Genomic DNA, 27,456 nt, shown 5'->3' with positions numbered 1-27,456 from the left:
TAGCGCCAGTGGTACACTAGGCTATAGCCAGGGAAGATTGCGGCCTTGCCGACGGGAAACAAAAATTTTTCAGGCCGACGGCAAATAGTTAATTGGCCGACGGGAAATGAAAATTTTGCAAGCCAATGGCATTGGCGGTCAGCGCCAGCAAGCGGCACTGACGCAAGACATCCAAGTTACCGTAATAATACATGGCGAAGGCAGACAGATGTAAATCAATTAGATATGCCTACGGAATCTCAAATGTCTGAACATCTATTGCAGGCACCGATGCATGATATAAATCCTCAGGGAAACGTTTCAGACCCCTCAGAAAAATAAATTGGACCCAGAGGGTGCCTAAAATGTCTTATAGGTCCAAACCGATAGTAGTACTATCCTGTAGTGATAGTATTAACAACTTACCTATATTTAATGATTTTTGTGTAGCAAACGTTCATTTTAAGGCTTTAATTGACTTTGGTGCTACTGCTAACATTTTAAACTCATGTGTATTTAATATGTTGCCTTCGCATATTAGGCAAGAAAGAAATTTTAATAATCCCAATTAAACTAGCGTGACAGGGCATAAATTGGATGCAAGAGGCTCAATTTGCCTAAACGTAAAAAGGGATAATAGAATCTTTCCGACAAATTTTATAATATGCGATAACTTTCCGTATGAAGCAATTATCGGCGCAAATTTTTTAAGGTCTAATAGAGTACTATTAGACGCAGCGAACGAAAGGCTTGTCTACCCGGCTAAGGTGGAGGAAGGAATTTCTACCTTAAGAAATCGTAACAGAGGTTACGAAGACAACGTAACAATAAATAAAATTTTTGGCGGTATAATGTCACAATCTTTTGAACCTCATGTCTCGTAAGGAGGACATGGCATAACCAAAAATTTGTTATATTATTCTGAGAGACATCGCAGAGATGAAGTAAATTCAAATAATAAATGGATTGAATCTACGAAAATAAAAATAGGAGATATGCGACAGTATAGGTCAAACGAAATTAAGAAAATAGCGAATTATGGAAAAACATTGTAAAACCCAACGTGACGCCGCAAGATACCGCAATGGCGCAACATAGCGCCAGTATGAATCTAAAAGATAATGAAAATAAAGAGATATATTGCGGATTGAGAATAAGGAAAACAAAAGTGACTCCCAAAACGATGCAAAAAATTCAAATATCACAGATGATTGAACCAATGAATAGCAAATCTGAAATAGGGTTTGCAACCCCATCAACGGAGGATCCTGAAAATCTGCTATGCGAAAAACAGATCATATCCTACGACAAAGGAGAAGGTTTTATTTGGGTAAGTAATAACCACGAAAATGATACAATTACAATAAAAAAGGGGACGTGTTTAGTTCAAATCCAAGTTTTATCGGAGAATGATTTAGATAGGTGGGAAAATTCCAAAAGAAACCTAGTTAACGGCATTAAAACCTCAAATAACAAGTACCCTCTAACTGAATCGAAATTCTTAAACAAATTTAATATGGATCATATTACTGATTAGGAAATAAAGAAAAAAATTATGTGAATTATTGTGAAATTTTAAATATGTATTTTCTGCATCCTAAGATGACATCTGCCTTATGCAATTTCATTAACACTCAATTTTAATGACTGGGAACCCCGTACCAAAACAGCCTTATCGTGCGCCGTATAAGCACAAAGAATGGTTAAAATATAAAATACAGGAATTAGAAAAAAAATGAAACTATGCGCCCTGGTATAAGTCAGCATTATGCACCAGTGGTCATTGTAGCAAAGAAGAATGGCGACCTTAGACTTGTAGTAGATTATAGAGCCCTTAACAAATAAGTAGTAAGTGATAAATTTCCTTTACCAACAATAGATGAAATTCTTGACTCCATTTCAAGAAAAAACAAAATTTTTACTTCTTTGGATCTTACCCAAGGCTACCACCCAGTGAAACTAGCCAAAAAAGATATTCACAAAGTAGCGTTTTCTACGTCTGAATGTCGTTCTTACAAATTCTTAAGGGTACCTTTTGGACTTAAAACAAGTTCAAGCGCTATGTTGACCATTATTGCATCTATTAAGAGGACTAAAAAATATCATTCATTTTGTTGATGATGTCATATGCGTGGGAGAAAACGCTGAACAACACTTAGCAACATTAGCTTGAGAAGTTCAGACAGGGCAATTTAAAATGCCGGCCTGAAAAAGTAAATTTATTTCAACCTAAAATTAAATTTTTAGGAGTAGTAGTAACGCAAGGAGAGATATCCTCAGGCCCTGATGATAAAAAATGTGTTAAAAATCTCAAACCCCAAGAACTATGAAAGAATTAAGAGAAATTTTAGGTCTCACTGGTTATTTGAGAAAATTTGTGCGCAATTGCGCCCAAACTGCGAAACCCCTCACGGAATTAACTAAAGGGAACTCCCATAATGTTACCTTGTCAAAGGAAGCTCAAACTTCCATAGACCGTCTCATAAAGGCACTCACTTCTGAACCAATATTATCACTCCCTGATTTCAAAAACGGACATTTTGTGGTCGCAACCGATATTAGTTCAAAAGGCATGGGCGCTATTCTTTCCGAAGTAATCCCTGTAGAAAACCTTAATCCTGTAGAGAGAAGTCCTAAACAAAAGAAAATAGAAGAAGCTATGTGCTATTACAGTAGAACCTTATCAAAAGGTGAAAGTAATTATCCCACCACAAACTTACGATTATTATCTATAATCCACCACTTGAACAAATTTAAACCCTATTTAATTGGTAGAAAATTTATACTACGATCAGACCATAAAAGCTTGCAGTATCTTCGCACATTTAAAAACCCCAAGGGAATTCCAGCTAGAAGGGTGTTGAAAACCCAAAACCTAAATCAAGAATTTGGACACTTGAAAGGGAAACAAAATGCAGCTCGGGACTTTTTGAGTAGATACTAAGAAAATATGCCGCCAGACACTTCGAATAACGCTCTTGACGCTATCAATACTAAGAGCAAGCATTTATGTAAGGAAAACAAAGTCAAAGACAAAGTAAAAGAAAACCGAGTCAGTAGTTATCCTCTGCTTTTAAGAAAAATTAGAGGGAGGCATAATCAGGACTCATGGTGTTTATTAATCACTAAAGACTCAGTCAATAATTATGAGCTACCAGTTATATTCAGGACCTTTAAAAAACAAATAAATAATTTTTGATATGACCTTGATGAAGAAATACTATGTAGAATCGCAACGGCTGAGGCAAATAGAAACCAAACCTCATTAATACCTGTATTACCCCAAAACTTAATAACACCTTCATTCGAATATTTTAATTCAAACAAAGACGGCCACTTGAGATTAACGAAAAATTTCAAAAAATTAAAACAATACCTTTACTTACCGTCTGAAATAACGAAACTCAAGGAATTCGTAGTCATATGTGAAGCGTGTAACTTAAGAAAAAAACCCAAGCTTATCTTAATCTTGCAATGGGAAGAGTACAGGTAGTAAGGTATCCCTTTGATATTGTCTCATTTGATTTATATGGAACCAGTGGAAGCTTACTTGTTTCCAACAGAGGGCACACTTGTATTCTATAGTTATAGATCACTTTTCTGGATTTACCTTTGCAAAGGCATTAAAAAGTCAAGGTGCATACGCCACAAGTAAGGCGTTAGCGAAATTATTTTTAAAATTTGGCATTCCAAATAAGGTTTTAAGTGACAATGGAAGCAATTTTGTTTCAAATGTAACAAAAGACTTACTGAGTTTTTTAACATAGAGAAATTGGTGACTTCTCCATATCACCCACAAGCTAATGGTAAAATAGAAAATAGGCATAAAATATTTTCGAACGTATTAAGCATTTATACAAAAGACAGCAGGAACGATCAGGATCAATTGTTACCTTATTTAACCAACATAATCAACACTGCTTATTCAGAACTTACCAAAGACAACCCTTTTTATTTACTTTTTGGTCGTGATTTTAGAATCCCCCTATGGCGAGATTATTGAATCCCGGCAATATTACAATAACTCGGAGAATTACAAATGAGAATTCATAAATAGGATGAGGAAAACTTATAAGATAGTTAGGCAAGAGTTGGAAAAATGTAAAATAAACCAAGAGCTAAGAAACCAACCCAAAGTCAAGGGGAACATGGGTTTCAAGATAGGAGATTGCGATTACCTAAACAATGAGGCAAAAGTGGAAGGCAAGAAACTTTCCATCAAATATTCTGGACCGTACAGAATAGTCAAAAAGTACGATAACGATTATACTTTTAAAATGGAGAACCCCGATAGTGGTAGAACTTACAAGGCACATGTTAGCCGAATAAAAAGAGCCAAATTTTCAGAAAGATGGGTATCGCGTCCCTTGTCTACTGATTCATCAGATGCAGAAAATGAGACCCCCTAAATCGAGACTGGCAGAGCTAAAACCCTTTAATTTCAAGCAAAACTATTTCGAGAATAATAGTGACGAGGAAAACTTTGAAGAATTTTTAGCTATGAAAAATCTAGTTATTCCTAAAAGAAAATCCCTAATACCAGTGAGAATAAAAACGCCAAAAAGCCCAGAAAGTTCATCATCGGAGAGCGCGGGAGAATTAGATTATACGATATCCCCGAAAAACCAATTTCTCCCTGATAGAATTTTGACCCCTTGTCCCCCCAAAAGATTTCCAGACGATATGGTTTCCCATCCAATACCAATAGAGGCCCCTGTCATTGCAGGAAGTATTGAACAGAGCTGTAGAAACTCCGGGTATTACTGTAAAGAAAACTCCTCCCAAATCTGCGAGAAGCTATGTATTTAATAAATTTTCCAATAAAAACGAGTCAAAAAACATTGCCTACGAACAAAACTCTTGAGGATGACCGGCAAGGACAATATCATGATATAACTGTGTCCAAGGTCACATCTTATCAATGGACTTCATGGAGGGAAACACTAGTGAAAAGAATGCCCCATCCCCCTGAAGACATGGCTTTTAAACTGTGGAGGAACCCCGCAAAAACTTTGGATTCCTCTCAAAGCTCTCAAGAATCCTTCAAATCTCCCGAGTTGAAAACTCAAAGCGAGGACTTAAGGAATAAACCTTCTACTTCCAGAGGAGTAGAAATTTACGAAGGAAGGGGAGGTGATACCTCAAAAATGCGAGGTGCAACTTCTAAAAGTTCTAATGCGGAATCATCAGAAACCAGTTCCGAAGAGTCTGACGGTGAATCAGACCATATCGTAGTTAAAGAAATAGAAAAATGAAAACCGACTTCAGCAGCAGCGTATGTGAAAGAAACAAAATTAAAAGGGCAAGAATTTTTTAAAAAACAATACAAAAAGTTTGATCTTATTTCGCTAGAGAAACTTGCAAAGAAAAAACACAAGAAGTCGAGTAGAAAGTAATGACACAATCGGGTAGAACGGTTAAAAAACCTGATAGATGGAATTACCCTTAGTCAGTACAGGATTAAGAGATTTTAATGGATAGGCATCATAAAGGAATAATAATCTAAAAACTTTTAGCTCACAAGTGAAAATCATACATTTATAAAAATGCTATAGAAAAATTTTGTTCAACATATATCATGGCTTTGCATGAATCAAAACCGTCTGATACCGTCTGTTCAACATATATCAGTTCCCGAAAACAAATTCTAATTAAAAAGTCACATTGCATATAATTAATTCGAATAATTTCCTTTAATATAAAAATTTTACCCGTACCATTCCAGTACGATGTATCCGGTCCAACTGAAAGAAGCCGTGATAGGGAGTACTAAACGAGAAACATTCATACACCTTAGAAATGACCTTTGGTTATTTTCTGTTCCAAGAGAAACTGTTAGAACTTTGTCTTGTTATTATAATACAGAAAGAATAAATCCAAGTTACAGGACAGAATTAATATTGCCATATGTGGGAACAATAACCGGAAAACATGAATGTCGATTTGTAAGTAAAGAGTCACTCTTATAACACTATTAATAACCCAAAGCACAAATGTAATAAGTCCTAAAATAATCAATTTCAAGCCAGTTAACCTGTCGTACACTATTCCCGATATAGAAAGTGAGGAAATGAAAACCTCGATATGGTCCAAAATAGAAAAAATTAAGGGGACATTAAGGCTTACAAAAATAAGAGAAGTATTAGACACCCAGATCCCCCTATTTACAAATGAGGACCAGAGATTAACGTATGTGGATAATAGATTTGGATTATTCTCATCCAATTTCTGGTGGAACATACTACTGACCGTATGTTTCGTGTTCGTGATTTCCCTGACCATGAGAATCTTACTGACTTTTAATTATGGAAAAATCCTGAGACTAAGAAGGCTAAACCCAAAGGAAGAACACGGGGAAACGGCTGAAATGCAGAAGTTAAACCCGGAACCCCACGAGAACGTCTAAGCCAAGAAAAGGGAAGACATTAGAAAACGAGTGGGTATAGAGGTCTCCACTCGTCCTTGCTATGTCTTGTTCCCTCATTGTAAGTGTAGTTTACGTAAAACCGTGTGGCTATGACGTTGCAACATGCGTTTATTAAACAGCACGGACGTGCGTGAACAATGAATGCATGAAATATTTTGTGATCTAAGACCTCAAATTTAATAATGTAGAGTAACTTATGTTTAAAGGATTGTTTTAAATCTAAGGGAGAATTGAATAAGTATTGAAGAATTAAATAAGCCTTGTATCGTTGTTTCCTTTCTCAAAACAAATTTGAAGACATCTCTGTTTTAGATTTCCCAATGGGAATTATATGTATTTGAAACCAACATGATAATAATGTCGTTTTATTTAAACCAATGTTTATGTAGTAATATTAGTTAATCTTTTTATATTGTCTTGTAGGGTAATCTTCACCCTAAAATGCACCTAATTGTATTGTTTATTAGGTATTAAGACTACTTGATTTTAAAGAACGTGTGATTCTGCCTCGCTATTTCTATTACAGGAAGTGGATTGACATATTGGAAATCGATCATTACAATGCGTTGTCCAGTAGAGATACAACCTAGTAGCATCTATTTTCATCATACCTCAACCTAAGAAGAGTACTCACCATAGACTCCAGGCAATTTTCATCCCAGATTGTTTGCGAAAATTATAGTTACGTTTGATCGTTGTTTCCTCGACCACGAACCATATCGCGTATCAGGTAACACTATATTTGAATCTCAATATCCAGTGCATTATCGAACTATATAATCACATAAATCCTGTGAGCCCCATCGACCAGTACAAGAAATAAGTACATAAATATCACCCTTGATAATCATTATGGACCCATGTAACGTACGACTGTATAGATATGACATTTGGTGACCCCAAAAATCATTTATGTGTCGCAGATTCACGCGTCGAATCCCTTTCCACCATTTTCTTGGAATCCATCCTATTATCTCTATCAAATGCGAAAAAATCAATTTCTGAAAATTTCTGAAAAATGGACCTGGAAACCAACCATTGAATTACAGAAACCAAAATTAACCCCAGTGACTTACTCCTTAGTGACAATATACCCCTCCCACAAGTTAAAGACAATATGTTGAAGGAGTAAATATAGTTTGATGTTGACCAGTTCCAAATCAAAACATCAATTCCCCTGTGATTAACCTAGGAATCACCGCAAAATTTAATAGACGCAAGCCAGGCACGAACAATTTTATAAGAGAACTATAATCTCTGAGTGCACGAATGAACAATTTTATACGAGAATTACGTTCTCTATGTGCTTTAAAATATCCCAAGAATGAAATGCTGAGAAGAAAATGAACGCAGTCCCAGTGTTCAACCCCTTAATGATAAGACACCCTATGAACTATCCAGAAACAGCAGGTGAGAATGAGCTATGATATCAAAATTCCATACACCTGTATGTGGAAGTATCATTTCTCGTTTGACAGTTTGAGAAGCAAGATGAACATAACCATGCTCAAACTGTTCTGTGAAGAAACTATATCGTAAATGTTTTAAAAAATTTTCCAAGACAAAAGGAGTGAAGGACCATAATTTATAACAGAAGGATTGAGTACGCTAAAAACACATGAATGGTGATGAAATAGGTGTGAATTTACATATGTTACATTTTAATAACTTCGATAACTTAAAAATTCCATTATCCTATCAGTAATGTTACATAGCAAACATTCCCAGTGAAAGTGTTCTAATGTTCACCAGTGAACGTGTTAAACATAATATTGTGTGCTTTAAGTCGTTCTTATATGGTGTGTAGATGTTCAGATAGAGTTATGTGTAGCGTTGTTGTACTATTCTTTTAATGTAGCGTAGATTGGAATCAGTGTGCCCTATAGTCAGCAAAATAAAAAAAAACTTATAAAACGTGAATTCTCAAAAAATCTTTTGTAAAGGTAGAATAGCCCCAACCTTGTTGAAAATGTAAAAGTCATCAGTGTTAGATGTAGAAAGAAAAAAAAATCTTTAGTATAGTAGCTAGGCTAGAACCATAAATAATCCTAGTCCAGTAGATGAACTTTAGAAAGGGATATATAATAAAATAAGAAAATTAATAGAGAAAATTTTCAGCACTCCTGATTAAGCTAAAATAAAAATATAAAATAATACAATGTCAATCAAAATTATGTAGAATAAATAGTTAATAAATAGCGAATATTTCAAAAACCCAAGGGCAAGCAAGTCCTAATGACGGGACGTCATTAAATAATGGGAAGGGTAATATGTACCTGAGTAATATGTGACATATTGAAAATACAAAGATTCTTTTCTTCTGAAGACAATTCTGAATTCCCCTTATTAAGTTAAATCCCGTTTCCAAGAGTCTAAATTGTTAATCAGCAAAAAGAAATACTGCCTTTTCGTTTCAGCCAAACCTTGGCGCTAATCACGGGAGACGGTTTTAAATTTCGCCGAGAAGATTGGTAATAAAAAAATCACTAAATACAATGTTTCTCAGGAAGCTAAAGTTATAACGTTTAATCATCCGAAATATTTAAAATAAATTATTGGACGAAGAGTTCACATAATGTAGTGAGTTTGCGAACATAATTCAGAATAGCGGCCCCCTCCATAGGACTTTGGCCAATCGTGAAAAAGCTGGTAAAGCGCAGAAGTTATATTTTTCTGATATAGTGAAAAATTGTTTTTCGTTTCAATCATATTTATGGATTGTCTCTATTGCCATCAACATTATTTTATAGAGCCAATTAAATCTTTGCCTTTGTTGTCGTCAGTTGAAGTGAAGCACTGTTGTACACCTAAATGTAAGTCTCAATAAAAACTATTGCTTTTCTATTTATGTCTATTTTATTTTATATGTCTTTATCTAGTCGCACGGCAGGTAATTAGTTCGTATGCCTCCAACGGTAGCGCTCCCAGGAATCTGATTTCTACATAACGTTAGAGGTAATTGATTTCCAGAAAACTCAAGGAAAAGAGGTTACATTTATATTGCTACATATTTTATTTTCTCGCTTTCAGCGGGTGGCGCGGTCCCCCATCAACATTACTCCCCATTGCTGTGGCGCAGGCCTCGATGGCAAAATCTTTAGCGCTATAAGTGGCGCTATCGAAGAACTTATAAGGTGTAAGTTCACAGCTTTAAAGCATAATATGACATTTGACGCGGTCAGTCTTTATTACCACATTTAACCCAATCTAAATTTTTTTTCGATACAGATTCTAATAATCGCCGAACTTCTCGTGATAATCGTCATGTCGCCATATATAATCCCCATATGCTTAAAAAGTACCAATGTCACATAAATGTCGAATATTTTGGAAAAATAGTTCCGATAAAGTATCTGTATAAATACATCTACAAGGGACATGATTGTGCTTCAATAAAGATTTTCTAAAATAAGCAGTGCATGGTTTACCATGAAGAACAAACCTATTTAGAAGGACGCAGAAATGAACTTAATGAAATTGGATTGCCGGAAGATATGATTTCCAGTAGAAATTTAATTGAGGAAGTTTTTGGAGGATGTTTGTCTAAACAAAGTTTAGCTTTAATGAAAATTCGAGTCATTTCGGCTTTAATCAAGAAATAAGTTAGTAAAATAAATGCGAAAATTGTCGATCACGTTCCAGGAGAATACAAATCGTATAATGTATGATTCTATAAAATATAAAGAAAAAGGAGGAATTAAATTTACTCCATAATTCCTCGTTTCAATTGACACAGCAGATTTACCACCACATGATTTAAAAATAAAAAAAAAATACAATAGTTACCTTTTTGCGTATTTTAGATACTTCAGAAGGATGTGTAATGGGACCTGTCTTATTGTTACTGAATTATGTAACAACATAATTAAGGCGAATATAATTACTGAGAAAAATCAGGAAAAGAAGTCCATGTATCCCGAGTTACAGTTGACTCTAGTAAAGGTCAACTTGGAGTTATTGTTCAACGCCACCAATTTTAAATTGGACCCGTATTTGCCATGGCTATACATAAGTCGCAAGGACAAACTTTGAATTTGCTGGCGTTGACCTTAGTACTCCAGTTTTTAATCATGGAATGTTATATGTTGCATTTTTCTCGTGTAAAAAGACAACCTAGCTTAAAAGTTCTGCTACCACCTGAGAATTAACGAAGAACATATAACGAAGTGTAGAAGGAAACCCTGACAACTACCAACGAAGCGTCTTATTGTTAGAGTGACATTTCTTTTTTGATAATCAATGCCTACCATACCTTTGTTAAAAAAACAAAGGTTTGGCTGTATGTATTTGATGATAATGAAAGACAAGCCGAGGTAAAACGATTAAAAAAATGGAAAATGATTTTGCAACTAAAATTGAAAATGAGACAGCAACTAAAATGTTAGTTGCTGGTGGTGATTTCTGACAGTGTTTACTAGTTCAACTCCGAAGCAACCGCAGTGAAAAACTCTATTTACCAAAAAAAGTCATCTTTGGAAGAATTTCAAACATATTTCCTTTAAGAAAAATATGCGGGTCGATCCTGAACAGGAAGCATTTGCAAAGTACACCCTCAAACTGGGAAATGAAAATCTTAAGAAAAATGAGCTTAATGAAATTGAATTACCGGAAGATATAATTTCCAGTGGAAATTTAATTGTAGAAGGATTTGGAGAATGTTTGTCTAAGCAAAGTTCAGATCTAATGAAGGATCGAGTTATTTTAGCTTCAATCAAGAAAGAAGTTAGGAAAATAAATGCGAAAATTGTCGATCGACTCCCAGGAGAACACAAATCGTATAAGTTATTATTCTGTAAAAGATAAAGCCAAAAGAGGAATCGAATTTACTCCAGAATTCCTCAATTTATTTGACACAGCAGATGTACCACCACATGACTTCAAAATAAAGAAAAATACGATAGTTATGCAATTGTGTAATTTAGATATTTCAGAAGGGATGTGTAATGGGGCCCGTCTTATTGTTACTGAATTATGTAACAACATAATTAAGGCGAATATAATTACTGGGGAAAATGAGGGAAAGAAGTCCATATATCCCGAGTTACAGTGGACTCTAGTAAATGTAAACTTGGATGTACTGTTCAATGACGTCAATTTCAAATTCGACCCACATTTGCCATGGCTATACATACGTCCCAAGGGCAAACTTTGAATTTGTTGGTGCTGACCTTAGCACTCCAGTTTTTAATCATGGAATGTTATACGTTGCATTTTTCTCGTTTGAAAAGACAACGTAGCTAAAATGTTCTGCTACCATCTAAAAATGAACGAAGAACATATAACGAAGTGTGGATGGAAGCCCTGACAGCTACCAACAAAATGTCTTAATGTTAGAGTAATATTTCTTTTTTGATCCTTAATGCCTACCCTACCTTTGTTTAAAAAAAACAAAGGTTCGGCTATATGTATTTCATAATGACGAAAGACAAGCCAAGGTAAAACGATTCAAACAAATTGAAAATGATGGTGATGATTATTATGTTTTGGATTTTGACATGGATAAGGTCATCAATGCCTATCATACTTTTGAAAAACAAAAACCTGCACTAGATAAATCGTTGAAAGAAAAAGAAGTTTTTGTCCCTGGACATGAGCAATTAAAGGAAATAAAGGTTCGGCAATATGTCTTTAGTAATGAGAAAACACAAGTCAAGGCAAAAGTTAAAGGTCCAATAAAAAAACAAAAAAAAAAATTACAAAGGCACCACTCCTATTTTAAGGTCCAATTGGAATTCATTACATCAAGACAAGACTCAAGAGTTCTGGGGACCGGTAGCAAATCTGTCGGGCTTCTGGTACTCTATATATATATATATATATATATATATATATATATATATATATATATATATATATATATATATATATATATATATATATATATATATATATATATATATATATATATATATATATATATATATATGAACCGTTTCCCTTCTTCAGTGTTTTTTTTTTTCAATTTAATTGGTTATGCCTTTTCACATTGACTTTCCGCGTTTTCTTTTTTTTTCTTTTTTGGAATTTTTCTTAAATATATTTTTTTTTTCGCAAAAAATAAGAGAGGCGTCTGTCCTTTCAAAATAGAAATGTCAATATGCCAATTTTAAGAAAAATAAAAAAATCATGATTCCGATTTCGAGGTTGGGCCCCAGCACTCTGCATATGACAAGCTTGTATACATTTATCCTCGTTGTAAGTATCAACCTCCAAATCAATCACCTTTGTTTGCTTCTCTTTCCGTGGGAAAGGGAGGTCTCCACATAGAAGACATAAAAGCTAAAGGCAATGACTTTTCATCAATAGTTTCGTAGTTCCAGGCATCTTTACAGGTTTGTATTGGGTTTTGCATAACATATTGGTGATGTCGCAGCATTTGATGGCGTTGTTCTTCTAACGTAATAGTTTGTTCTTCGTCATTTTAATTTTTGACTCGTTCTTATTTTGGCTGTCGCTTTTCTTCTAACAGCACAATACATTGTTCTCCACTTCATTTCTGACGCATTTTGATACTAGCTTTATAACTATCGCTTGTCATTCTCGCTATCGTTTATCCTTTTACCTTTTATGTTTCTTTGTTCTTTACTTTGCTTTTTAATTGGTTCTATTTCCTCGTGGTCACATGTCTTGTAACAGCATATTTTTTTGTTCTTCACTTTTGTTCTTGACTCGTTTTAATTCTTGCTACCACTTATCTTTAAACCAAATGTTTCATTGTTCTTCACTTTTTGTATTTGACGCGTTGTAATTACTGCTGACGTAAGTATTCTAACTGTATATTTTTTTGTTTTTTAAGTTTATTTTAAAATCACTTTATAATTTTTTTAATACCCTTTACCTTAGCTGCTTGGATTGGTATTGTCACATTTTATGGTCTAGGTTGTTTATTTGTATTCTAGGGATTATGAAACTGTTTCGTCAAAAAAGTATCGAGACTTACACTATAAAGAGAAATTTATTCATCCGATTTTAATATCACCTCAAAATTCTTAAAAATAGTTCCCTTGGGTGTCAATGCACTACTCCCAGCGCAATTTCAATGATTCATAGACTTCCTTGAAGTCAGCTTCCGAAATGCCCTTTAAAGTGTTGGTTACAGCCCTCTGGATGGCGGTAACGTCATCAAAACGGTGACCTTTTGGGGCGGTTTTGAATTTGGGGAACAGAAAAATGTCTCCCAGGCGTAAATCAGGGCTATACAGAGGCTGTTGTAAAGGTGAAACCCCTATCCGGGCCAGGTACAACGTCACATTGAAGGCGGTGTGGCTTGGGGCGTTGTTGTGGTGGAGCTTCCATAGTTCAGCAATCTCTTGTCGTCTCCTCTTCATTTCTCAGTGCAGTTATCCAAGGACGTCTTTATAGAAAGCAGCAGGGACAGTTTGTCCTTGAGACATAAACTTGCTGTGTACCACCTCACGGTTGTCAAAATGGACAATGGTCTTCACCTTTGACTTTGCCATCCATGCCTTCTTGGGGCGGAAAGACCCCTTTGTGTGCCACTCGGAACTCTGGCGTTTGGTCTCAGGGTTGTATTGGAAAAGCCATGTTTCGTTGCCTGTTATTATAACATCTTAAAAAGTCTGCTTTGCCTTCCACAACCTCCGCCATTTCGTGGCACAGGTCAAGTTGTTATTGTTTCTGTTCATCACTCAGCACTTTTGGAACCAATTTTGCACAAACTTTTCTCATGTTGAGATTTTCGATTACTATGTTGTGTACCGTCAACATACATATGTTAAGTTTTTCTGCTATGAATTGCAGAATCAATCGAAGTTTGGAGCCCAAGAGTCCTTTAACTTTTGACACCTTTTCATCTGATGAACTCGTTGAAGGGCGTCCATATCAATCTTTGTCCTGAACTGTCTCTTGCCCGTCTTTGAAGACCTTGTGCCAATAAAAACCTGGGCTTTTGACATGGCATGGTCTCGATAGGCCTGCTCAGTCAAGGCAAGAGTCTCTGGAACAGTTTTGCCCAAGAGAAAGCAGAATTTGATGGCGTATTGCTGCTCTGTCTTCCGCTCCATTTTTTTTATCCCATGACCAAAATGAAAAAAACAAACTTTGCAAAACTAACAATCCCGACTCTCTCACTGTCCAGAAGCAACTGCTTCGGGGTGTGATGATTTGGCAAGACCCCAGTCACTGATACCACCTATTGAGAGTACTCTGGTGGCAATTGGAAGGTCTCGCGTTGGATAGTCTCATTACTTTTTGGATGCAGCTTTAAGAAAAATTACACTATGTATTTTATAATTAGCTATGTTCCTTTTGCAATGTTTTAGGCGTTATAGATATACAAAATGATACGCTCACTCCTGTGGGGGGGGGAGAGGAGACAGAAATGATATAATTTCTTTTATTGAAATGTGGTAATAATTAAGACGTCGTTCATGTCATTTTTCTTGTCAATCATATGTTTCTTTTGAAGTTTTTGCCAGCATAATAGAAATTAAAAATAATAAGACCACTACTGACGCAAATAAAACTTAAGTATGCTCATGAAATGCGGTCAAAAACATGACGTCACTCATGGGATTTTTTTCTAAGATAAAGGCTAAAAGGCTCTTAACGAATTTTCTCAGACTCGTGACCTGTATGGATCGTTTTTTTAGGCCAGAAAAAATCGGGGTTCCAATTTGCCAAAAAAAATATGGAACCGTTTTCAAGAAAAAAGACATAAATACAGATATAATTATAGCTTATTATAAGAGATAAGATATATAATATATAGGAGGGGTTGTATCGTTTTTAGTATGTATGACGCATAACAATTTAAAGTAGCGGTCGGCACCTTTTCTTTTTTTGGCAAAAACATAAGCGGTAAAAGCCGGCAATGAACAAACGGAACGGAAACGAAAATGTTAAAAAAAAAACCGAAATCCGTTTATGTTATTACTTTTGTTTACCGAAAAAAAGAAACTACCTATTTTTACTTAAAAAACGGCCGTTTTAACAGATATTTCTGTTTTTTTTTCAGTTTCTTTAGATTTACGAGAGTAAAGAGAATATTTATTAATATAGATTAATAAAAAAGACCAAATATACAAAAAGACCAAATACATGAAAAGACCACATAAATTAAAATTTATCACCTAAAACATTCAGAGTTCAAGTGACTTTGCAGTCATTCGTGAGCACTGCTTTCGCGTAAAGTACCCAGCAATACTAAAAGCACTCTCACTGGGTACTGAAGTTGCAGGGACTAATAGATGCATACATGCAATTTCACTTAACTCCGGGTAAGCGTAAAAGTTTTGAGACCAAAATTCTAGTGGATTAGAATTATTTTGTCCTGATCTTCGTCTCTCGCTCAAAAACACAGGAACTCTCTCCTCATATGCCCTGAGAATAATTGCTGCCACGCGGTCAATGCTCATACTGTTGGCATTTTGCCTCGTAGAGTTCATCCGTAACCCAGTCATGTCGCGAAACTTAGAAAACAAGCTGTCTTCTTGATCAAGAGTCTCTGGTGACACTTTTCAGTTAGTCTCTGCCTTCGTAGGAGCGACGTCAATAGGGAAAGACGTGGAGTTCAATTGGATTGGATCGAGTTCTTCTGTGCTTCTCTGCTCGGAGATGAATTGCTGGAGAAGCGAGCAGATGGACTGACGAGCTGACTCTCTGTCTACATGTGTCATTTTTTCATAAATTGCAGGATCCAAAAAGCCAGCTCTTGTGAAGAGCATCATATCAAACTTAGGACTGACTGAAAAATATCTCCTGAGCTGAACAACTAGAAGTTTCTTCAGCCCATTGATTGACTCAGCCATAATACTAGTATATGGAGTCTGACAAAACAACACTAATCCCTTGATCATCAGCACAACTTTGCTTGCCGAAACATAATTGTACCCACTAGCTATCACTGCTGCCTGTTTGAACAGGCGAAGAACCTCAATGGCAGTTTCCATGATGGACCACTCATTGCTCTGAAGTTAGAGCTCTCTAATCTTAGTGTCACGTAGGTTTTGGTTGAAGAAGTGGTGCAGTGGCTCTTTTCGGGAACAAAACCTTTCTATCGTGGTAAGTGTGTTGTTCCATCGAACATTCATGTCTTTTGTGATGGATGGAATAAGATTATATGTCTTGCAGAAAGCTTCAAAAATATCGTGGGATTTGGAAGATACTTTCAGGATTCTAACCAGCTTTCGTATTTTTACCAGTGCTGGTCCCAGCGTCAATACTTCACTAGAGACGCCTCTTTGTCTAGGTATTTAGCTCTAACTATCGCTGTCAAGGTGTGGATCATTTAGTTCTGAGCTACTATCATCATCATTACTGCAGTCGGTATACTCAGTTTCTTCAATGTCATCATCTCCTACAATCAGGTTAGGAAAGTCATCTTGTTCAGCAGTATCAACGTTGTCATCAGATTCTGAAATGGATCCTCAATCATTTAGGTGGGGAACACTCACTAAATCTGCCTGGTTTCTGCATTCCCACAGCTTAAGGGCATTAGTCACCACATTATGCAGGTTGTGTGCAAAGCATGAGCTTCGCATAATGGCACCGTCTCTGAGAGCCTATACTATATTAGCTCCCGAATCAGTAATTATAAAGTAGACTTTCCGTAGAATTCTGAACTTCTGGAGGCTACTATGGATTGCACGAAGAGTAATGGCGCTAGTGTGAGCAACTTTTAGTCTCTTAAACTCAAGGATTCTATGCACCAAAGTGAGCTTGCCGTCAGTGCTTTTCATCACATAATGAGCTGCAATACCTAGAAAGCCAGACCCCGTTCTTGAAAACCAGCAGTCTAGGATCAAATTCATATTCCGGACTTTCTGGAGTTCAGCTTTGAGCTGCTTGACCTTCCTTTTCTTTGCTGTAACTAGATGTCTTGCAACAGTACGAGCTGAGGGGCCAGTAAGACCTCCTGTAAGTTTAGAGATTAGAGCCTTTACTCCTGGTTTTTCAAATATTGAAATAGGAAGCTTGTCAATGCAAACCGTTTTGCTACACAACTTGTTCAGCTTCAGCTGCTGCTGCTTTGTTGACTTCAAAAAATTTCATATATCCCTTTTCTTTCCAGTGCCTTCAAATCGAGTTGGGTTAGTTTCACATGATGTGCTCGGCATGCTGAGCTGAGACAAGGCTGTAGAATGTGACTTCTTTGGAACAGTACTTAGGTTGTTCAGCAATTTTGTGTTTAGCCATAAGGTGATTTTTATACGATGTTGCAGACCCCTTTGTTGACTTCACATCTTTTTTGCAGTAATTGCAGGTAATTAGAGTAGCTTTCTTATTCCTGGTCCCAAGTTGCTCCCACAACTTGACTTTCTTTGATGGAGGGCCCTCTCCAAGTTCTGAGTCAGAACTTGATGAAATATTTCATGCCAGATTTGATGTCATTTATGACAGCATGTGCATCGGTACCTGCAAAGCTTATCATTACTAAGAGCATGGAGCAGTTTAGGTCTAGTTACTCCTGCGAATGCAAAAAAGAGTATGAAAGAAGAACAATTAAAGGAAAAAAGACGCTTCTCTGTAGGACAGAGCATAATTTTATTCCATAAGCAAGTATCTTTTTTCTGTATTAGTGAATACTCCTCATATGTTATATTAAGGTAAATAAAAGTATAATATTAAAAAAAGCAGGAAAAAGTAAAGCGTAGGCCCAGGACTCTCTGATGTAGCTAGAAGATTTTACAATGCAGATAATAGATTGACTAATTAGACCATTGGAAATAAGCTGCTCCAAATATTTACTAAAGTATATGACATTTTTACGGTAAAGAATATCGAGGCTATTCACATTTCCTTCCTGGGTGCTGCAAGTGAACATGCCTAAAATCAAAATGTCATTTGAGAATTTTGTACCCTCGTGCTGAAGGTTAAAATCATCAACACGATCAGCATACTCCTTTGTTTAACAGTCCCTCCATTATAAATTTCAATCAACTAATTCAATAATTTAGATGTGAGAAACCAGGAGTAAAGGAGCAGATTAGTTCCTCCTGATCAAACAACTTATTTCTTTCTGTATATTGTTCACTCAATTTGGCTGTAAAGTTGCACATATGATAAAAAAAATCTCTTACTGTGGCTGGGTTCCAACCTTTTACTTTTCGTAAGCCTAGTAAGCCCTGCAGCACTAGCAGAGGCAAAATCAGCAAGATTCGTTGAGTAGTTCCTATATCTGACCATTGGATATCAAAGATTTTCTGTAGTTCCGCTTCTGCTAGTGCTACAGGGCTTACTAGGGTAGTGAAAATTAAATGGTTGGAACTCACCCTGTATATCCTGTTTATGTTGGTTGGCTCTGTGCCTTACACTACAGGGGGAACTAATCTGGGTGAAGGTGCAGTTTAGCAACCCCTGATAAAAACAACTTATTACTTACTGTATATTATTCAGTCAATTGGGCTGTAAATTTGTTCAGATAGGGTTCAGTAGAAGTTGGATGTAAACAAATCACTTCTTAGTGTATATCCTGGTTCTATTTTCAGGGCCTCTGCACCCTACGCTACTGGTGTAGCTAATCTGCACCTTTACCTAACCAGGTAACCATCTACTTACCAAGACTAACCAAAGGGTGTAAATCCAAAGAGACTGCTTTAGATTAAGTTTTACTATGGTGAATGTTTTCTTCAATAGCAAATCTTTTCTTCGGAAGACGAAGACAGCGGTGTTCGATAAATTGCAAGTATCGCTAATCCAGTTCCGCTTCTGCTCATGCCGAAGCTCAATCTCTTCATTATCAAATCTTTTATTCGGAAGACATAAAGACAGCGCTTTTCGATAGTTGGCAAGTATCGCTAATCAAATAAAAGTCGCTAGACTGCGCTATGTTGCTTTTCTTAATAAAAACACTTAAAATTAATAAAAAGGGGTTTAAAAAAAACAGAAACGGAAAAAACGGCCAGAAAAAAAACGAAACAGAAACAGGAACAGTACTAAAAAACGGCTACCTGTTTTCTGTTTTTTCCGTTTTCCCAAAAAAAACAGAACAGAAAACGGTAGAAAAAAAAAACAGAAACAGAAACAGGCGCGGCGCCGACCCCTAATTTACAAAAGAAACATAACTACAGCGCCTCTCTCTTTTTTTGGGTTTTGTTTTTTTACATTGACTTTCTACATTTGCTTCGTTTTTTTCTTTATCTTTTTTGGCATTGTCTTTAAATATATTTTTTGTATTTCACTGAAGAGAGTTGGTTGTGCTTTCGAAATATTTGCTTGTTTTTTTAAAATATTTTTGTTTGGACCTAAGACCCCCATTTTCGAACGTTGTTTCTTCTTTATATCAGTGCCCAATTCTTACTCTAGGTGAGGTCAGAAGGGTAAAATACCATAAGTCATAAAATAATAATATAATACATAATTGAAATAATTAATAACTGAAAGGTTATCTTCTATTACTTGAAGTCCGGGGAGACCAAAATTGACACCAAATATGAGAAATTCTATTGTTTAATACCCCATTTCCACCCAAGCTAGGTCAGATGAAGATAAAAAATCACTATCTTAATTAGTACAGTATTTGGGGGCTTTAAAAGTCGTTTCCTATTAAATAAAGTCTGGGGAGACCAAAAATGACGTAAGAATTCAAAAATTCTACTACTTAGTTGAGTAATTGAAGAAAAAAATTGGAAAAATATGGTACTAAGTGATAAAATTTTTCAGTTTTGATTCCATTTTCAATCTCCTCGGACTTGAATTAACAGGAAATGACATTTAAATGCAGAAAACATTGCAAGACTTTAAATTCGTGATGTCCACCCCCTTTTCCCTGAAATAAAGGCGTATCTCTGCAAATTCAAGATTGGCAATGTTATTGAGCAAATTTTCCTCAACAGTTGGATACCAAAACCTTTTCGGTTGCTCAAAATACCAAGGTTTGGCCTTTTTCTTAGTTTTATTAGACAGCTTCTGTTTTCCCCAAGAACATATAATGACCGATTCAATAATAGGACCCACTAGCAGATCCCCACCGCAGTGGAAATTGTTGCTAAAACCTCGGTTCTACGGATGTTTTTACTTTAAACACTGAAAATTAAAATTCTGCATCAAGCCGATTTTAAGAGTTAGTGACAACCCTCTGGATGGCGGCAACTTCATCAAAACGGTGATATTTTCTTTCAGGGCGGATCAATTTGGGGAAAAGAAAAAAGTCTTACAGGCTTAAATCAAGGCTATACAGAGGCTGTTGTAAAGTTGAAACCCCTATCTGGGCCAGGTACAACGTTACTTGGAAGTTGGTGTGGCTTGGGGCGTTGTTGTGGTTGAACTTCCATCGATCAGCAATCTCTTGTCGTCTCCTCTTTACGTTTCAGTGCAGTTGCGCAAGGACATCTTTGTAGAAAGCAGCATTGACAGATTGTCCTTGAGGCATAAACTTGCTTTGTACCACCTCACGGTTGTCAAAAACGACAATGAACATTGTCTTCACCTTTGACTTTGCCATTCTTGCCTACTTGGGGCGCGAAAACCCCTTTGTGTGCCACACGAAACTCTGGCGTTTGGTCTCAGGGTTGTATTGGAAAACCTATGTTTCGTTGCCTGTTATTACGGCATCTAAAAAGTCTGCTTTGCCTTCCACAACCTCCACCATTTCGCGGCACAGGTCAACATGTAATTGTTTCTGTTCATCACTCAGAACTTTTGACACCAATTTTGGACAAACTTTTCTCATGTTGAGATTCTTGGTTACGATGTTGTGTACCGAAAACTTGCACATATTAACTTCTTTTGCTATGAATTGCAGAATCAACCAACCTTCAGAGTCTAAGAGTCCTTTAACTTTTGACACCTTTTCATCTGATGAACTCGTTGAAAGGCGTCCAAATCTATCTTTGTCCCGAACTGTCTCCTGCCCGTCTTTGAAGTCCTTGTGCCAGAGCAAATCCGGGCTTTTGACATGGCATGGTCTCTATAGACCTGCTCAATCAAGGCATGAGTCTCTGAAGCAATTTTGCCCAAGAGAAAGAAGAATTTGATGGCGTATTGCTGTTCTGTCGTCCGCTCGATTTTTTTTATCCCATGACCAAAATGAAAAAAACAAACTTTGTAAAACTACCAATCCTCTCTCTCTCACTGTCCAGAAACAACTACTTTGGGGTGTGATGCTTTGGCAAGACCCAAATCACTGATACCATCTATTGAGAGCGCTCTGGTGGCAATCGGAAGGTCTCGCGTTGGACAGTCTCATAACTTTTTGAATGTACCTTTTAGACCCAATTACACAATTTATTTTATAATTAGCTATGTTCCTTTTGTGATGTTGTAGGCGTTATAGATTTAAAAAAGAATACGTTCAGTCTTGCGGGAGGGGGGGGTGAGAGGAGACAGAAATGATATAATCTATTTAATTGAAATATTGTAATAATTATGACGTCGTTCATGTAATTTTTCTTGTCAATCATATGTTTATTTTGTATTTTTTGCCAGCAAAATAGACACTAAAAACAAAACGACCACTACCGAGGCAAATAAAACTCAAATATGCTCTTGAAATGCGGTCAAAAATATGACGTCACTCATGGGTTTTTTTTCCAAGATAAAGGTTCTTAGCGATATTTCTTGAACTCGTGACCTGTATGGATCGTTTCTTTAGGCCAGAAAAAAAATATGCAGTTAGAATACTTTCGTCAGCGGCAAATACATCGCGTCAAAAACAAAAAGTGAAGAATAAAGAAACATCCGGCTCGAAAATAAGTGGCAGCAAGAACTAAAACGAGTCAAAAATAAAGATGAAGAACAAAAAAAAATAAGCTGTTTAAAGCCATTTGACAACGAGGAAATAGAACTAATTAAAAATGAAAGTTAAGAACATAGAAATATTTGGAAAAAAATGAGTGGCAGCGAGAATGACAAGCGATAACGAGAAAGGTAGTCTTAAAATGTGTCAGAAATGAAGTGAAGAACAAAGAATTGTGCTGTTAGATGAAAAGTGATAGCGAAAATAAGAACGAGTCAAAAATTTAAGTGAAGAAGAAAGAAATATTACGTTAGAAGAACGACGCCATCAAATGCTTGGACACCACCAATATGTTTTGTAAAACCCAATACAAACCTACAAAGATGCCATAAAATACGCAACTATTGATAAAAAGTCATTGCCTTTAGCTTTTATGTCTTCTATGTGGAGACCTCCCTTTCCCGAGAAAAGAGAAGCAATCAAAGGTGATTGATCTGGAAGTTGATACTTACAACAAGGATAAGTACACACAAGCTTGCCATATCAAAAAAATATTTAAGGAAAATCTCAAAAAAAGCAAAAAAAGCAAACGCGAAAGTCAATGTGAAAAACAAAACCAATAAAATTGAAAAAAGCCACTGAAGAAAAGAGATGGTTGTCCTTTGTTCATGTTGTGTAGGTTTTTTTTCGCAGTGTTCGTGTGTACTATTTTTGAAAGTACTATTGTACATGTGTACTATTTTCGTATTTTCGTATAGTACATGTGTACTATAGGTATTAATGATCAAAAAGAAATATCACTCAAACAATAAGATATTTTGTTGGTAGTTGTCAGGGCTTCCTTCCACACTTCGTTATATGTTCTTCGTTCATTTTCAGATCGTAGCAGAACTTTTAAGCTACGTTGTGTTTTCACAAGAGAAAATACAACGTATAACATTCCATGATTAAAAACTGGAGTACTAAGGTTGGCACAAATAAATTCAAAGTTCCCCCTTGCATCTTTTGTACAACCATGACAAATGTGAGTCAATTTATAAAATGATGTCGATGAACAGTACATCCAAGTTTACCTTTACTAGAGTTCACTGTAACTCGGGATATATGGGCTTCTTTTCCTCATTTTCCCCCAATAATTATATTCGCCTTAATTATGTTGTTACATAATTCAGTAACAATAAGACAAGCCCCATTACACATCCTGTCTGAAATTCCTAAATTACGCAATAGCATAACTATCGTATTTTTCTTTATTTTTAAGTCACTTGGAGGTAAATCTGCTGTGTCAATTGAATTGAGGAATTCTGGAGTAAATTCAATTCCTCCTTTTTCTTTATCTTTTACAGAATCATAACTTATACGATTTGTATTCTCCTGGAAGGCGATCGACAATTTTTGAATTTATCTTACTAACTTCTTTCTTGATTGAAGATAAAACGACTCGATCCTACATTAAATCTAAACTTTGTTTAGACAAACATTCTCCAAATACTTTCACAATAAAATTTCCACTGGAAATTAAGTTCATTTTTAGGAAGATTTCCATTTCCAAGTTTGAGGATGTACATTGCAAATGCTTCCTGTTCTGGATCAAGCCATATATTTTTCTCAAAGATAAGATGTTTGAAATTCTTCCAAAGATAATTTTTTTTATTGATAAATATAGTATTTTACTGCGGTTGCTTCGGAGTTGAACTGGTAAACACTGTCGGAAATCACCTCCAGCAACTAACATTTTCCCACCAAAGGGTAGGTTTGGATTTGCAATGGACCGCCTCAACTCGATCCATATTTTGTAAGCCAAACTTTGGAAGCTTGGGTGCATCGTCAAGTAGGAAAATATCTACTTGAGCTAATTCTAAACCTCTTCTTGAACCAGGTCTTATACAGGAAACAGAATCAGAGGAAAGTGGAACTTTCAAGCTAAAATTATTGTGTGTTGTTAGTCCTAATGGCAATAAAGTTGCTGCTATTCCTGTATAGCCATACATTGTATTTTGTAATTTTTTCCACACAGGATTTGATACAAGGTCTTATAAACAAACGTTTTATCGGTACCACCTGGTCCGTTTAAAAAAAATATTTTTCTAATAAAACTAGCTTATTGACAGCTGGTAAAATATTTTCAACAATTTCAAGCTGTTTTCCTTGCAAAAGCCGATTCATACTATTTCCAGTATCAGATGACTCATTAGAATTTGGAAATTCTAAGCTATGGTCATTTTCACAGATCTCAGTGTTGTCCATGCCGTATCGTTCCACCCAAAAACTAAAATTTCGACCTTCTATTGCCGTCTTATTTAACTTCGATGCAATAATACAATAAGAATGCTTTACTGCTAGATCTTAGGATAAATTATTTCTTCTTTCATGCAAAATAAAAATTTTTCAAACAACTGATTTTTGAATCTTTCCTAAAGAGCTTTCGGATCTGTAGGATTACCAAAAACAAGAGTCTGTGTGAAGAGTATTCACATTACAGAAGGCATTTTGGATAGTGCCGATTCTTCTAGGGCGTCGAACCACTGTTTATTTTGAATTCAAGGCCATGAGCCAGACATGCTTTTTTGTATGTGGAATATACAGCGTTATCAACTGTTTTAAGATCTTTAAAACTTGTTGCATTCTTCACATGATATAAAAGTACACGTAAATAGAAGCACTTGGGAAAAGCTGCAAAATTTACGTTGTAAATTCGTCCAGTGACACGTAATTGACGGATTCTTTGTTCCCACGTACTGGTATTGCCTTTCTATTTTTAGTGTTTATTCATTTCCCAATAATAGAGAAAATTCCTTCTTTTTCATTCCTATTTATATTGATCCTTTATATAGAAAAAATATGGAGCCGTTTTCGAGAACATACATACATACTTAAATACATATATATATACATTCACAATTATTACTCACACATAAAGATACTGTACTATCTTTATATGTGACCAATAATTGTGCATGTATGTATTTATGTGTGTATGTATGTTCTGAAATCGGCTCCATATTTTTTCGAGAAAATTAGTACTTGGGATATTCAGAGGTTTAAAAAAATGTTAAGAGCTTTAATTTTGGTTTTTTCAACTGACATCATTTAGTATTATAGTACATCATATAAGCATTTCTTATTACATCATAAATGGCATCATATGAGCATTTTATTTTATGATGTCATGCATAGTATAAATAAGATTGTTGAGTTTCCAACGCAACAGTTATTTATATAATATAATGTTTGTTTGACAACCTAGACATTCATTGGCAGCAACACCAATATGGTCAGCTAAAGCAAAGGTCATTGCTAAATTGTCTGAAGTAATCGAAATCCAAAAATGTTTCAAAAATAAAAATGAAGCGAAAAGACACGCAGTTAGAATGAATGCTACACCGAGCATGTGAACAAGTCAGAAATGAAAATTAAGAGCAAATACACACGTGATTAGAAGAACAGCTATGGCTTGTCAAAAATTAAGATGAAGAGCAGACAAACATGTGTGTCAAAAATAAAAATGAAGAGCAAAGAAACGCGCGGTTAGAAGACATGTGACACCGAGCATGTGAGCGAGTTAAAAATGAAAATGAAGAGCAAAGAAACGCGTGGTTAGAAGACATGCGACACCGAACATGTGAGCGAATCAATGAAAATCAACCTGGACAGCGAGAATCAAAACGTGTCAAAATTAAAAATGAGAGCGATGATGATTGGGTTTGGGATTTTGACATGGAAAAGGTCATCAATTCCTACCATACCTTTTTTTAAAAAAAGTTTTTCGGAGATAGTTATTTTATAATTACGAAAGATAAGCCAAAGTAAAACGAACGAAATAAATTGAAAAAGATAGCGATGATGATTGGGTTTTGACATGGATAAGGTCATCAATGCCTACCATACCTTTGAAAATCCAAAATATGGACTAGATAAATCGTTGGAAGAACAAAGTGTTTGTCCCACCACCTGAATAATCATGGCAGCGCAATCGCGCTGCCTAAGTAAAGAACGATTTTTGCACAATGTATTATTTATTTTCTTGGGTTAGACCAGAGCACTTCGTATCGAATGAGTTGTCGTAAAAACTTTTAAAATGGCTCATTCGATTGGAAATTGGAGTGGCAAGTGCCTTTTTTCATAGTCGAAAGTAATTGGAAGGCAAATAACACCCCTTTTACGCCCACTATTTCCGCAAACACATCCAATCAAACTTTTGAGATAGTCATTTTGTTCAGCGTAGTTGATTTCCAGATAGAAATTATGTTTTTTGAGGAGGACACTCCCCCACAGCCCTCAGGGTAAGGGTTGTAAGTTATGCCCTTGGGGGAAAATAAGACTTTTATAGAAAGTGTTGTCGAAGAAATTTCACAAAGGCTCATTCGATTGGATATTCAAAGGGCTAGTGCCCTTCTTAGAATTTATCTTTTTGAGGAGGACACTTCTCCGCAGCCCTCAGGGCAAGGGTTATAAGTTATACCATTGGGGCATATAAGGTTTTTATTGAAAGCTTTGTCGTAAAAACTTGAAAAGGGGCGCATTCGATAGGAAATTCAAAGGGCTAATGTCCTTTTTAATAGTCGAAAATGATTGGAGGAGAACTAATCCCCCCCTCATGCCCGGCTTTTCCCAAAACCCGTACAATCAAAATTTTTTGATAGCTATTTCGTTCGACGTAATTAAAAAATCGGGAAATTCGGTTTATATAGATGACACCCCCCCCGCCCCCCGTTTAGTCCCCAGGGTAAGGGTTGTAAGTTATGCCCTGGGGGCATATAAACATGGAAAACTTTGTCGTAGAAACTTCAAAAAGTGCACATTCCATTGAAAATTGAAATGATTATTGACCTCTTTAATAGCCAAAAGTAATGTGAGGGCAACTAACCCCCTCAAATTACAATAACAACTCTCCCACCCACCATTTTCCCAAACGTATACAATCAAAATTTTGAGATGAGCCATTTTTTTCAACGTAGTTGAAAGTTTTGGAAATTATATCTTTGAGAATGACAACCCCCTAGAGCCCTCAGGGCAAGGGTTTGTAAGTTATGCTCTATGGGCATATGAGGTTTTTATAGAAAGTATTGTTGTAAAACTTCAAAAAGGGCTCATTCGATTGAAAACTGAAAGAACTAGTGCCCTTTTTAATAGTTGAAAGTAATTGGAGGGCAACTAACCCCTTCTCAAACCCACCATTTCCCCAAATGTATCCAATCAAAGTTTTGAGATGTGCATTTTGTTCAACATAGTTAAAAGTTCTGAAAATTAGTTTTTTTAGGTTAACAACAGTAGTAAGTACACATGGAATTTGCGGCCATTACAGTCCCTGGCAGCTTTCCACGGCATAGTCTCCAGCCAGCGGTTATTTGGCAGTGTATACTGTCCTCAAAGAGGTTTTTTTTCTGTTTTTGTTGTCAATTACACAATGAAT

At 35.9% G+C, this 27,456-nt stretch overlaps 1 protein-coding gene across 1 annotated transcript in view; it reads right to left on the bottom strand.

The window, feature by feature from the left end:
* LOC148945558 (zinc finger and BTB domain-containing protein 35-like) overlaps positions 1–27,456 on the bottom strand; it is a 205,721-nt gene that overhangs the window by 90,286 nt on the left and 87,979 nt on the right. The gene's annotated exons all lie outside the window — the stretch shown is intronic.

Source organism: Artemia sp. Qi Xiang Cuo, chromosome 13 (assembly GCF_049724085.1).
Source record: "Artemia sp. Qi Xiang Cuo chromosome 13, ASM4972408v1, whole genome shotgun sequence".
NCBI classification, from domain to species: Eukaryota; Metazoa; Arthropoda; class Branchiopoda; order Anostraca; family Artemiidae; genus Artemia; species Artemia sp. Qi Xiang Cuo.
The sequence above is the reverse complement of the archived record's forward strand: the minus strand, read 5'-3'. Positions and strand labels throughout refer to the sequence as shown.